The sequence below is a fragment of the Chiloscyllium punctatum genome, chromosome 13 (genome assembly GCF_047496795.1).
Source record: "Chiloscyllium punctatum isolate Juve2018m chromosome 13, sChiPun1.3, whole genome shotgun sequence".
Classification (NCBI taxonomy): Eukaryota; Metazoa; Chordata; class Chondrichthyes; order Orectolobiformes; family Hemiscylliidae; genus Chiloscyllium; species Chiloscyllium punctatum.
This window is the reverse complement of record NC_092751.1, coordinates 77,487,072-77,501,278: the sequence shown is the minus strand read 5'-3', so window position 1 is coordinate 77,501,278 and position 14,207 is coordinate 77,487,072. Positions and strand designations below refer to the sequence as shown.

At 44.4% G+C, this 14,207-nt stretch overlaps 8 non-coding genes across 8 annotated transcripts; all 8 read left to right on the top strand.

Moving 5' to 3' along the window:
- The first annotated feature begins 653 nt into the window (after positions 1-653).
- On the top strand, positions 654-726 carry trnar-ucg (transfer RNA arginine (anticodon UCG)). Its single transcript has one exon. It is a non-coding gene; the product is annotated as a tRNA-Arg (tRNA).
- A 1,391-nt stretch (positions 727-2,117) lies between these two features.
- Positions 2,118-2,199, top strand: trnas-aga (transfer RNA serine (anticodon AGA)). The gene has a single exon. It is a non-coding gene; the product is annotated as a tRNA-Ser (tRNA).
- A 2,127-nt stretch (positions 2,200-4,326) lies between these two features.
- Positions 4,327-4,399, top strand: trnar-ucg (transfer RNA arginine (anticodon UCG)). Its single transcript has one exon. It is a non-coding gene; the product is annotated as a tRNA-Arg (tRNA).
- Positions 4,400-5,790: 1,391 nt separating this feature from the next.
- On the top strand, positions 5,791-5,872 carry trnas-aga (transfer RNA serine (anticodon AGA)). Its single transcript has one exon. It is a non-coding gene; the product is annotated as a tRNA-Ser (tRNA).
- A 2,127-nt stretch (positions 5,873-7,999) lies between these two features.
- trnar-ucg (transfer RNA arginine (anticodon UCG)) lies at positions 8,000-8,072 on the top strand. The gene has a single exon. It is a non-coding gene; the product is annotated as a tRNA-Arg (tRNA).
- A 1,391-nt stretch (positions 8,073-9,463) lies between these two features.
- trnas-aga (transfer RNA serine (anticodon AGA)) lies at positions 9,464-9,545 on the top strand. Its single transcript has one exon. It is a non-coding gene; the product is annotated as a tRNA-Ser (tRNA).
- A 2,127-nt stretch (positions 9,546-11,672) lies between these two features.
- trnar-ucg (transfer RNA arginine (anticodon UCG)) lies at positions 11,673-11,745 on the top strand. Its single transcript has one exon. It is a non-coding gene; the product is annotated as a tRNA-Arg (tRNA).
- Positions 11,746-13,136: 1,391 nt separating this feature from the next.
- trnas-aga (transfer RNA serine (anticodon AGA)) lies at positions 13,137-13,218 on the top strand. Its single transcript has one exon. It is a non-coding gene; the product is annotated as a tRNA-Ser (tRNA).
- The last annotated feature ends 989 nt before the right edge of the window (positions 13,219-14,207 follow it).

Sequence of the window (14,207 nt, the reverse complement as noted above, 5' to 3'; positions counted from 1 at the left end):
GAAGCACTAAATAAATATTTTTCGACAGAGTTCGCTATAGATAATGAAAATGTTGGCGAGGAAGATACAGAGATACTTGCGTCTAGACTAGAAGAGATTGAGGTTCACAAGGAAGAGATATTAGAAATACTGCAGAGTGTGAAAATAGATAAGTCAGCTGGGCCGGATGGGATCTATCTGATGTTGTTTAGCAAATGCACTGCAGGAAGGTACAAATCAAGCTGATGCTAACAACGGCTCGTTTTGAGCCGCTAATTTGCAGTGAAGTGGCGGCGCCAATAAAAGGTGTCACGCAGCTCGTCTAATTCCACATCCTGAGCTCGAAATGAGCAGATGTCTCTCGCTGAGTTTCGCCAGGGTCTTGCTTAGACGACACCATGACACGTTTTCACTGGAGTAGATCATGAAATCGCGTCGTGAATGTGAATAAAACGATGGGCACTTCCAGCAGAGAAGGAGGCGACCCTGAAACAGGCAGCTCTGGACAAATGTTTCTCCTTTGCCAGTGAAAGGCACTGCTTCACAAATTGGAAACTTCGAAGTGAAGCAGTGTTGGTGATTATCTTCGCTGCTTGTTCACCTTTTTAATTCTGATTCCGTGAAAGTCCATGGCATTACATATCGACATTCTGCCGTTGCTGTGCACGTCTTTCGGGCCATTAGCGTAATGGATAACGCGTCTGACTTCGGATCAGAAGATTGTAGGTTCGAGTCCTACCTGGCTCGTGGGGAGTGTCTCACTTTAACCGTGCCCCTCGTTGACGCTCCCCTGCAAAGCCCTGCCGGGACGTCGCTTCTGTGCTTCCGCATTTAAAACTTGCATTTGTCTTATTGTCCATTTCAAATTCCAGCTCACCACAACGGAGACCTCTGTCGGTTTGGGGGTGCCTTTGTGGGTGAAAATGAGCATGAGTTCCTCAAAAGAGTGACAAGTCGTTGTGGAAGTGTCATACATCTGTGCCATTTAAGAACACAGGATAAAGTCATTGACATTTGCCCTGGGAACATTAGAACACACGACACTTTGGGCCAAAGTTGGAAACTGCGACTGGAATAGATGGCTCTCTGATCAGGCGGAATGGCCTTTTCCCACTTTGTAAATCTACGAAGACAAGTTGAAAATAATCTGCAACGAAAATGTTCATAAAGGGTGTTTTATTTACACTAAATACGATAGTATCTATCGCCTTGTCTTGTTATTTACTTGTGAAGATTCGGTACTCTCAGCACCGTGGCCCGGATCGTATTCCCGCTCATGGAATGGTTGTATTGTTCAGCTAACATATCGGTGTACCAGTACTTCTGCCGATTTTCCGATGCTAGCAGGTCATTGGTTTTGTCCAAAACATTATGAATGTTAACATAATACAAATAGCTGCAGTTGCTGGAAATCTGAGCCTAAAACGAAAATTGTTTGCGGAACGCAGAAAGACTGGCAACAGAAACATCGACTTTCCTGCTCCTCGGATGCTGCTGTGCTTTTCCAGCATTTTCTGATCTAAAATCAGGTTTCCAGCATCTGCAGTCCTCACTCCTGCCGAGTTCCTTCAGTGTCGCTGGTTCCCAATTCAAGAACTCCATCTCTGGCGGTTTCATATCTGTACCTCCATGCTGTGGAATTGAAGAGTGAAGAAAAGTAACTCACCCCCTCCATCTCTGGGGTAATTAGGGGCTGAAAGTGAATCGTATCACATTGAAGTATATCTACAAGCGACTTAATCTCTGTCTTTTATTGGGAACCATCTCTTTCATTGTAACCATCAGGAAAGACCATTTCGTTCGCTAAATAAAGAAATGAATATGTCACTAACCTTTGTTTGTTTCATGTCCAAGAATACTCAGATCAATAGCTCCCTTGATTACCTCTGCTGGTCATGTTCGCAAAGAGATCGAGCAAATTGCCAAGTGTGATTTTCCTTTCAATAAATAATTTTGACTCAATTTTGCTGCAAATATCTTTTCCTAACTTTGTGCTTTTCTTCTTTGACATTGGTGTCTCGCACCTTACAAATGACAGCAAAGGTATGAATGGAGATGGAAACATTTCACTCAAGTCAGCGGCAGCTTTCAATGAGATCACGGCTGATTTGGTCAGTGCTCAGGACGCAGCGCCGTCTGTAGTCATGGCCGAGTGGTTAAGGCGATGGATTAGAAATCCATTGGGGTCTCCCCACGTAGATTCGAATCCTGCTGACTATGTTTTCCGTGCTTTGCTGGTGGAACAATTCCAAGTTCAGAAAGCCCGTTTTGCAAACCAGGCCTGTAATTTGATTAGACTTGAGAAACTCGAGTTCTTCATCAGAAATGCTCCACATTTAAAACATTATCTCTGTTTCTCTTTCCAGATACACTGCTCGACACATCGGGTTTCTGCAGTTGTTATTGAACGCCCTGAGCAGAAGTGCTGCTTTTCATTAGATTCCTTTAATCCCTTGTCCTCTGTTCTCTGACTCTGGTCATTGGCAACACTTCCTCTTGCTCGTCAGAGTGCTCATTCCCCACCGCTCCGTCTCCCATCATTACAAACAACCGCAGGAAATTGCCACTTAACCATCTTTGTTCCAAAGTGAAACTCACCAGCCTAGGAACTCTCTCCACCAAATGGGACTTCTCATCCCTGGACATGGAAAAGCCAGAGGATTGTGAAGAGATACTGTGAACATATTGTCAGTTGGCAGTTGGAAAAATGTTTAGGAAGCAAACCATATAATTTAGGCTCCAGCTTTGGAAATCTTGAGAAACTCTTTGGGAAATGGAATCACAGGAGATTGAAGAAGTGTAAATTGTCAGTCCGAGTAGAGGAAGGGACATTGACTCTGATGTTCTCGGCACAGGAATTGATCTGAGACATTGATAGAATTATCGCTCCCGTACGTGAGCAATACAAACTTCATCTGGACGGTGGGACAATGAAAAACTCTGGAACACTCAAGACAATATCCAAATATTGACTGAGATCACGACAGTACGAGTAAGATAGATGGGTCAGCTTTTGTCCAGTGTGTGCGGGAGGGATTCCTGACACAGTATGTAGACATGCCTTCAAGGGAAGAAGCCACTTTCGATTTAGTACTGGGTAACGAGCCTGGCCAGGTTTTAGATTTGGAAGTAGGTGAGCACTGTGGAGACAGCGATCACAATTCTCTCAGGTTTACTTTCGTGATGGAAAGGGATAGGTGTACTCCACGGAGCAAGAGTTTCAGCTGGTGGAAGGGAAATCACGATGCAATGAGGTAAGATTTAGGAAGCGCAGAGTTGGGTAGGAAACTGTAGGGGGTGAGCACATTAAAAATGTGAAGCTTATTCAAGGAAAAGCTCCTGTGTGTCCTCGATAAGTATGTACCTGCCAGGCAGGGAGGAAGATATAGAACGCGTGAGCCGTGGTTTACTAAGGAAGGTGGAATCCCTGGTCAAGAAGAACAAGAAGTCTTATGTTAGGACAAAACGTGAAAACTCAGTTAGAGCGCTCGAGGTTTCCAACGATCTCAGGAAAGACCTAAAAAGAGAGCTGGGAAGAGCCAGGAGGAGACATGAGAAGTTGTTGGCAGGTAGGATCAGGGTTAACGCTAAGGCTTTCCATAGGTATGTCAGGAATAAAAGAATGACGAGAGTTAAATTTGGGACAATCAAGGATAATAGTGGGAAGTCGTGTGTGGAGTCAGTGGAGATAGAGGAAGCACTAAATAAATATTTTTCGACAGAGTTCGCTATAGATAATGAAAATGTTGGCGAGGAAGATACAGAGATACTTGCGTCTAGACTAGAAGAGATTGAGGTTCACAAGGAAGAGATATTAGAAATACTGCAGAGTGTGAAAATAGATAAGTCAGCTGGGCCGGATGGGATCTATCTGATGTTGTTTAGCAAATGCACTGCAGGAAGGTACAAATCAAGCTGATGCTAACAACGGCTCGTTTTGAGCCGCTAATTTGCAGTGAAGTGGCGGCGCCAATAAAAGGTGTCACGCAGCTCGTCTAATTCCACATCCTGAGCTCGAAATGAGCAGATGTCTCTCGCTGAGTTTCGGCAGGGTCTTGCTTAGACGACACCATGACACGTTTTCACTGGAGTAGATCATGAAATCGCGTCGTGAATGTGAATAAAACGATGGGCACTTCCAGCAGAGAAGGAGGCGACCCTGAAACAGGCAGCTCTGGACAAATGTTTCTCCTTTGCCAGTGAAAGGCACTGCTTCACAAATTGGAAACTTCGAAGTGAAGCAGTGTTGGTGATTATCTTCGCTGCTTGTTCACCTTTTTAATTCTGATTCCGTGAAAGTCCATGGCATTACATATCGACATTCTGCCGTTGCTGTGCACGTCTTTCGGGCCATTAGCGTAATGGATAACGCGTCTGACTTCGGATCAGAAGATTGTAGGTTCGAGTCCTACCTGGCTCGTGGGGAGTGTCTCACTTTAACCGTGCCCATCGTTGACGCTCCCCTGCAAAGCCCTGCCGGGACGTCGCTTCTGTGCTTCCGCATTTAAAACTTGCATTTGTCTTATTGTCCATTTCAAATTCCAGCTCACCACAACGGAGACCTCTGTCGGTTTGGGGGTGCCTTTGTGGGTGAAAATGAGCATGAGTTCCTCAAAAGAGTGACAAGTCGTTGTGGAAGTGTCATACATCTGTGCCATTTAAGAACACAGGATAAAGTCATTGACATTTGCCCTGGGAACATTAGAACACACGACACTTTGGGCCAAAGTTGGAAACTGCGACTGGAATAGATGGCTCTCTGATCAGGCGGAATGGCCTTTTCCCACTTTGTAAATCTACGAAGACAAGTTGAAAATAATCTGCAACGAAAATGTTCATAAAGGGTGTTTTATTTACACTAAATACGATAGTATCTATCGCCTTGTCTTGTTATTTACTTGTGAAGATTCGGTACTCTCAGCACCGTGGCCCGGATCGTATTCCCGCTCATGGAATGGTTGTATTGTTCAGCTAACATATCGGTGTACCAGTACTTCTGCCGATTTTCCGATGCTAGCAGGTCATTGGTTTTGTCCAAAACATTATGAATGTTAACATAATACAAATAGCTGCAGTTGCTGGAAATCTGAGCCTAAAACGAAAATTGTTTGCGGAACGCTGAAAGACTGGCAACAGAAACATCGACTTTCCTGCTCCTCGGATGCTGCTGTGCTTTTCCAGCATTTTCTGATCTAAAATCAGGTTTCCAGCATCTGCAGTCCTCACTCCTGCCGAGTTCCTTCAGTGTCGCTGGTTCCCAATTCAAGAACTCCATCTCTGGCGGTTTCATATCTGTACCTCCATGCTGTGGAATTGAAGAGTGAAGAAAAGTAACTCACCCCCTCCATCTCTGGGGTAATTAGGGGCTGAAAGTGAATCGTATCACATTGAAGTATATCTACAAGCGACTTAATCTCTGTCTTTTATTGGGAACCATCTCTTTCATTGTAACCATCAGGAAAGACCATTTCGTTCGCTAAATAAAGAAATGAATATGTAACTAACCTTTGTTTGTTTCATGTCCAAGAATACTCAGATCAATAGCTCCCTTGATTACCTCTGCTGGTCATGTTCGCAAAGAGATCGAGCAAATTGCCAAGTGTGATTTTCCTTTCAATAAATAATTTTGACTCAATTTTGCTGCAAATATCTTTTCCTAACTTTGTGCTTTTCTTCTTTGACATTGGTGTCTCGCACCTTACAAATGACAGCAAAGGTATGAATGGAGATGGAAACATTTCACTCAAGTCAGCGGCAGCTTTCAATGAGATCACGGCTGATTTGGTCAGTGCTCAGGACGCAGTGCCGTCTGTAGTCATGGCCGAGTGGTTAAGGCGATGGATTAGAAATCCATTGGGGTCTCCCCACGTAGATTCGAATCCTGCTGACTATGTTTTCCGTGCTTTGCTGGTGGAACAATTCCAAGTTCAGAAAGCCCGTTTTGCAAACCAGGCCTGTAATTTGATTAGACTTGAGAAACTCGAGATCTTCATCAGAAATGCTCCACATTTAAAACATTATCTCTGTTTCTCTTTCCAGATACACTGCTCGACACATCGGGTTTCTGCAGTTGTTATTGAACGCCCTGAGCAGAAGTGCTGCTTTTCATTAGATTCCTTTAATCCCTTGTCCTCTGTTCTCTGACTCTGGTCATTGGCAACACTTCCTCTTGCTCGTCAGAGTGCTCATTCCCCACCGCTCCGTCTCCCATCATTACAAACAACCGCAGGAAATTGCCACTTAACCATCTTTGTTCCAAAGTGAAACTCACCAGCCTAGGAACTCTCTCCACCAAATGGGACTTCTCATCCCTGGACATGGAAAAGCCAGAGGATTGTGAAGAGATACTGTGAACATATTGTCAGTTGGCAGTTGGAAAAATGTTTAGGAAGCAAACCATATAATTTAGGCTCCAGCTTTGGAAATCTTGAGAAACTCTTTGGGAAATGGAATCACAGGAGATTGAAGAAGTGTAAATTGTCAGTCCGAGTAGAAGAAGGGACATTGACTCTGATGTTCTCGGCACAGGAATTGATCTGAGACATTGAAAGAATTATCGCTCCCGTACGTGAGCAATACAAACTTCATCTGGACGGTGGGACAATGAAAAACTCTGGAACACTCAAGACAATATCCAAATATTGACTGAGATCACGACAGTACGAGTACGATAGATGGGTCAGTTTTTGTCCAGTGTGTGCGGGAGGGATTCCTGACACAGTATGTAGACATGCCTTCAAGGGAAGAAGCCACTTTCGATTTAGTACTGGGTAACGAGCCTGGCCAGGTTTTAGATTTGGAAGTAGGTGAGCACTGTGGAGACAGCGATCACAATTCTCTCAGGTTTACTTTCGTGATGGAAAGGGATAGGTGTACTCCACGGAGCAAGAGTTTCAGCTGGTGGAAGGGAAATCACGATGCAATGAGGTAAGATTTAGGAAGCGCAGAGTTGGGTAGGAAACTGTAGGGGGTGAGCACATTAAAAATGTGAAGCTTATTCAAGGAAAAGCTCCTGTGTGTCCTCGATAAGTATGTACCTGTCAGGCAGGGAGGAAGATATAGAACGCGTGAGCCGTGGTTTACTAAGGAAGGTGGAATCCCTGGTCAAGAAGAACAAGAAGTCTTATGTTAGGACAAAACGTGAAAACTCAGTTAGAGCGCTCGAGGTTTCCAACGATCTCAGGAAAGACCTAAAAAGAGAGCTGGAAAGAGCCAGGAGGAGACATGAGAAGTTGTTGGCAGATAGGATCAGGGTTAACGCTAAGGCTTTCCATAGGTATGTCAGGAATAAAAGAATGACGAGAGTTAAATTTGGGACAATCAAGGATAATAGTGGGAAGTCGTGTGTGGAGTCAGTGGAGATAGAGGAAGCACTAAATAAATATTTTTCGACAGAGTTCGCTATAGATAATGAAAATGTTGGCGAGGAAGATACAGAGATACTTGCGTCTAGACTGGAAGAGATTGAGGTTCACAAGGAAGAGATATTAGAAATACTGCAGAGTGTGAAAATAGATAAGTCAGCTGGGCCGGATGGGATCTATCTGATGTTGTTTAGCAAATGCACTGCAGGAAGGTACAAATCAAGCTGATGCTAACAACGGCTCGTTTTGAGCCGCTAATTTGCAGTGAAGTGGCGGCGCCAATAAAAGGTGTCACGCAGCTCGTCTAATTCCACATCCTGAGCTCGAAATGAGCAGATGTCTCTCGCTGAGTTTCGGCAGGGTCTTGCTTAGACGACACCATGACACGTTTTCACTGGAGTAGATCATGAAATCGCGTCGTGAATGTGAATAAAACGATGGGCACTTCCAGCAGAGAAGGAGGCGACCCTGAAGCAGGCAGCTCTGGACAAATGTTTCTCCTTTGCCAGTGAAAGGCACTGCTTCACAAATTGGAAACTTCGAAGTGAAGCAGTGTTGGTGATTATCTTCGCTGCTTGTTCACCTTTTTAATTCTGATTCCGTGAAAGTCCATGGCATTACATATCGACATTCTGCCGTGGCTGTGCGCGTCTATTGGGCCAGTAGCGTAATGGATAACGCGTCTGACTTCGGATCAGAAGATTGTAGGTTCGAGTCCTACCTGGCTTGTGGGGAATGTCTCACTTTAACCGTGCCCCTCGTTGACGCTCCCCTGCAAAGCCCTGCCGGGACGTCGCTTCTATGCTTCCGCATTTAAAACTTGCATTTGTCTTATTGTCCATTTCAAATTCCAGCTCACCACAACGGAGACCTCTGTCGGTTTGGGGGTGCCTTTGTGGGTGAAAATGAGCATGAGTTCCTCAAAAGAGTGACAAGTCGTTGTGGAAGTGTCATACATCTGTGCCATTTAAGAACACAGGATAAAGTCATTGACATTTGCCCTGGGAACATTAGAACACACGACACTTTGGGCCAAAGTTGGAAACTGCGACTGGAATAGATGGCTCTCTGATCAGGCGGAATGGCCTTTTCCCACTTTGTAAATCTACGAAGACAAGTTGAAAATAATCTGCAACGAAAATGTTCATAAAGGGTGTTTTATTTACACTAAATAAAATAGTATCTATCGCCTTGTCTTGTTATTTACTTGTGAAGATTCGGTTCTCTCAGCACCGTGGCCCGGATCGTATTCCCGCTCATGGAATGGTTGTATTGTTCAGCTAACATATCGGTGTACCAGTACTTCTGCCGATTTTCCGATGCTAGCAGGTCATTGGTTTTGTCCAAAACATTATGAATGTTAACATAATACAAATAGCTGCAGTTGCTGGAAATCTGAGCCTAAAACGAAAATTGTTTGCGGAACGCAGAAAGACTGGCAACAGAAACATCGACTTTCCTGCTCCTCGGATGCTGCTGTGCTTTTCCAGCATTTTCTGATCTAAAATCAGGTTTCCAGCATCTGCAGTCCTCACTCCTGCCGAGTTCCTTCAGTGTCGCTGGTTCCCAATTCAAGAACTCCATCTCTGGCGGTTTCATATCTGTACCTCCATGCTGTGGAATTGAAGAGTGAAGAAAAGTAACTCACCCCCTCCATCTCTGGGGTAATTAGGGGCTGAAAGTGAATCGTATCACATTGAAGTATATCTACAAGCGACTTGATCTCTGTCTTTTATTGGGAACCATCTCTTTCATTGTAACCATCAGGAAAGACCATTTCGTTCGCTAAATAAAGAAATGAATATGTCACTAACCTTTGTTTGTTTCATGTCCAAGAATACTCAGATCAATAGCTCCCTTGATTACCTCTGCTGGTCATGTTCGCAAAGAGATCGAGCAAATTGCCAAGTGTGATTTTCCTTTCAATAAATAATTTTGACTCAATTTTGCTGCAAATATCTTTTCCTAACTTTGTGCTTTTCTTCTTTGACATTGGTGTCTCGCACCTTACAAATGACAGCAAAGGTATGAATGGAGATGGAAACATTTCACTCAAGTCAGCGGCAGCTTTCAATGAGATCACGGCTGATTTGGTCAGTGCTCAGGACGCAGTGCCGTCTGTAGTCATGGCCGAGTGGTTAAGGCGATGGATTAGAAATCCATTGGGGTCTCCCCACGTAGATTCGAATCCTGCTGACTACGTTTTCCGTGCTTTGCTGCTGGAACAATTCCAAGTTCAGAAAGCCCGTTTTGCAAACCAGGCCTGTAATTTGATTAGACTTGAGAAACTCGAGTTCTTCATCAGAAATGCTCCACATTTAAAACATTATCTCTGTTTCTCTTTCCAGATACACTGCTCGACACATCGGGTTTCTGCAGTTGTTATTGAACGCCCTGAGCAGAAGTGCTGCTTTTCATTAGATTCCTTTAATCCCTTGTCCTCTGTTCTCTGACTCTGGTCATTGGCAACACTTCCTCTTGCTCATCAGAGTGCTCATTCCCCACCGCTCCGTCTCCCATCATTACAAACAACCGCAGGAAATTGCCACTTAACCATCTTTGTTCCAAAGTGAAACTCACCAGCCTAGGAACTCTCTCCACCAAATGGGACTTCTCATCCCTGGACATGGAAAAGCCAGAGGATTGTGAAGAGATACTGTGAACATATTGTCAGTTGGCAGTTGGAAAAATGTTTAGGAAGCAAACCATATAATTTAGGCTCCAGCTTTGGAAATCTTGAGAAACTCTTTGGGAAATGGAATCACAGGAGATTGAAGAAGTGTAAATTGTCAGTCCGAGTAGAAGAAGGGACATTGACTCTGATGTTCTCGGCACAGGAATTGATCTGAGACATTGAAAGAATTCTCGCTCCCGTACGTGAGCAATACAAACTTCATCTGGACGGTGGGACAATGAAAAACTCTGGAACACTGAAGACAATATCCAAATATTGACTGAGATCACGACAGTACGAGTACGATAGATGGGTCAGTTTTTGTCCAGTGTGTGCGGGAGGGATTCCTGACACAGTATGTAGACATGCCTTCAAGGGAAGAAGCCACTTTCGATTTAGTACTGGGTAACGAGCCTGGCCAGGTTTTAGATTTGGAAGTAGGTGAGCACTGTGGAGACAGCGATCACAATTCTCTCAGGTTTACTTTCGTGATGGAAAGGGATAGGTGTACTCCACGGAGCAAGAGTTTCAGCTGGTGGAAGGGAAATCACGATGCAATGAGGTAAGATTTAGGAAGCGCAGAGTTGGGTAGGAAACTGTAGGGGGTGAGCACATTAAAAATGTGAAGCTTATTCAAGGAAAAGCTCCTGTGTGTCCTCGATAAGTATGTACCTGCCAGGCAGGGAGGAAGATATAGAACGCGTGAGCCGTGGTTTACTAAGGAAGGTGGAATCCCTGGTCAAGAAGAACAAGAAGTCTTATGTTAGGACAAAACGTGAAAACTCAGTTAGAGCGCTCGAGGTTTCCAACGATCTCAGGAAAGACCTAAAAAGAGAGCTGGGAAGAGCCAGGAGGAGACATGAGAAGTTGTTGGCAGATAGGATCAGGGTTAACGCTAAGGCTTTCCATAGGTATGTCAGGAATAAAAGAATGACGAGAGTTAAATTTGGGACAATCAAGGATAATAGTGGGAAGTCGTGTGTGGAGTCAGTGGAGATAGAGGAAGCACTAAATAAATATTTTTCGACAGAGTTCGCTATAGATAATGAAAATGTTGGCGAGGAAGATACAGAGATACTTGCGTCTAGACTAGAAGAGATTGAGGTTCACAAGGAAGAGATATTAGAAATACTGCAGAGTGTGAAAATAGATAAGTCAGCTGGGCCGGATGGGATCTATCTGATGTTGTTTAGCAAATGCACTGCAGGAAGGTACAAATCAAGCTGATGCTAACAACGGCTCGTTTTGAGCCGCTAATTTGCAGTGAAGTGGCGGCGCCAATAAAAGGTGTCACGCAGCTCGTCTAATTCCACATCCTGAGCTCGAAATGAGCAGATGTCTCTCGCTGAGTTTCGGCAGGGTCTTGCTTAGACGACACCATGACACGTTTTCACTGGAGTAGATCATGAAATCGCGTCGTGAATGTGAATAAAACGATGGGCACTTCCAGCAGAGAAGGAGGCGACCCTGAAGCAGGCAGCTCTGGACAAATGTTTCTCCTTTGCCAGTGAAAGGCACTGCTTCACAAATTGGAAACTTCGAAGTGAAGCAGTGTTGGTGATTATCTTCGCTGCTTGTTCACCTTTTTAATTCTGATTCCGTAAAAGTCCATGGCATTACATATCGACATTCTGCCGGGGCTGTGCGCGTTTATTGGGCCAGTAGCGTAATGGATAACGCGTCTGACTTCGGATCAGAAGATTGTAGGTTCGAGTCCTACCGGGCTCGTGGGGAATGTCTCACTTTAACCGTGCCCCTCGTTGACGCTCCCCTGCAAAGCCCTGCCGGGACGTCGCTTCTGTGCTTCCGCATTTAAAACTTGCATTTGTCTTATTGTCCATTTCAAATTCCAGCTCACCACAACGGAGACCTCTGTCGGTTTGGGGGTGCCTTTGTGGGTGAAAATGAGCATGAGTTCCTCAAAAGAGTGACAAGTCGTTGTGGAAGTGTCATACATCTGTGCCATTTAAGAACACAGGATAAAGTCATTGACATTTGCCCTGGGAACATTAGAACACACGACACTTTGGGCCAAAGTTGGAAACTGCGACTGGAATAGATGGCTCTCTGATCAGGCGGAATGGCCTTTTCCCACTTTGTAAATCTACGAAGACAAGTTGAAAATAATCTGCAACGAAAATGTTCATAAAGGGTGTTTTATTTACACTAAATACGATAGTATCTATCGCCTTGTCTTGTTATTTACTTGTGAAGATTCGGTACTCTCAGCACCGTGGCCCGGATCGTATTCCCGCTCATGGAATGGTTGTATTGTTCAGCTAACATATCGGTGTACCAGTACTTCTGCCGATTTTCCGATGCTAGCAGCTCATTGGTTTTGTCCAAAACATTATGAATGTTAACATAATACAAATAGCTGCAGTTGCTGGAAATCTGAGCCTAAAACGAAAATTGTTTGCGGAACGCAGAAAGACTGGCAACAGAAACATCGACTTTCCTGCTCCTCGGATGCTGCTGTGCTTTTCCAGCATTTTCTGATCTAAAATCAGGTTTCCAGCATCTGCAGTCCTCACTCCTGCCGAGTTCCTTCAGTGTCGCTGGTTCCCAATTCAAGAACTCCATCTCTGGCGGTTTCATATCTGTACCTCCATGCTGTGGAATTGAAGAGTGAAGAAAAGTAACTCACCCCCTCCATCTCTGGGGTAATTAGGGGCTGAAAGTGAATCGTATCACATTGAAGTATATCTACAAGCGACTTGATCTCTGTCTTTTATTGGGAACCATCTCTTTCATTGTAACCATCAGGAAAGACCATTTCGTTCGCTAAATAAAGAAATGAATATGTCACTAACCTTTGTTTGTTTCATGTCCAAGAATACTCAGATCAATAGCTGCCTTGATTACCTCTGCTGGTCATGTTCGCAAAGAGATCGAGCAAATTGCCAAGTGTGATTTTCCTTTCAATAAATAATTTTGACTCAATTTTGCTGCAAATATCTTTTCCTAACTTTGTGCTTTTCTTCTTTGACATTGGTGTCTCGCACCTTACAAATGACAGCAAAGGTATGAATGGAGATGGAAACATTTCACTCAAGTCAGCGGCAGCTTTCAATGAGATCACGACTGATTTGGTCAGTGCTCAGGGGGCAGTGCCGTCTGTAGTCATGGCCGAGTGGTTAAGGCGATGGATTAGAAATCCATTGGGGTTTCCCCACGTAGGTTCGAATCCTGCTGACTACGTTATCTGTGCTTTGCTGCTGGAGCAATTCAAAGTTCCAAAAGCCTGTTTTGCAAACCAGGCCTGTAATTTGATGAGACTTGAGAAACTCGAGTTCTTCATCAGAAATGCTCCACATTTAAAACATTATCTCTGTTTCTCTTTCCAGATACACTGCTCGACACATCGGGTTTCTGCAGTTGTTATTGAACGCCCTGAGCAGAAGTGCTGCTTTTCATTAGATTCCTTTAATCCCTTGTCCTCTGTTCTCTGACTCTGGTCATTGGCAACACTTCCTCTTGCTCGTCAGAGTGCTCATTCCCCACCGCTCCGTCTCCCATCATTACAAACAACCGCGGGAAATTGCCACTTAACCATCTTTGTTCCAAAGTGAAACTCACCAGCCTAGGAACTCTCTCCACCGAATGGGACTTCTCATCCCTGGACATGGAAAAGCCAGAGGATTGTGAAGAGATACTGTGAACATATTGTCAGTTGGCAGTTGGAAAAATGTTTAGGAAGCAAACCATATAATTTAGGCTCCAGCTTTGGAAATCTTGAGAAACTCTTTGGGAAATGGAATCACAGGAGATTGAAGAAGTGTAAATTGTCAGTCCGAGTAGAGGAAGGGACATTGACTCTGATGTTCTCGGCACAGGAATTGATCTGAGACATTGAAAGAATTCTCGCTCCCGTACGTGAGCAATACAAACTTCATCTGGACGGTGGGACAATGAAAAACTCTGGAACACTCAAGACAATATCCAAATATTGACTGAGATCACGACAGTACGAGTACGATAGATGGGTCAGTTTTTGTCCAGTGTGTGCGGGAGGGATTCCTGACACAGTATGTAGACATGGCTTCAAGGGAAGAAGCCACTTTCGATTTAGTACTGGGTAAGGAGCCTGGCCAGGTTTTAGATTTGGAAGTAGGTGAGCACTGTGGAGACAGTGATCACAATTCTCTTAGGTTTACTTTCGTGATGGAAAGGGATAGGTGTACTCCACG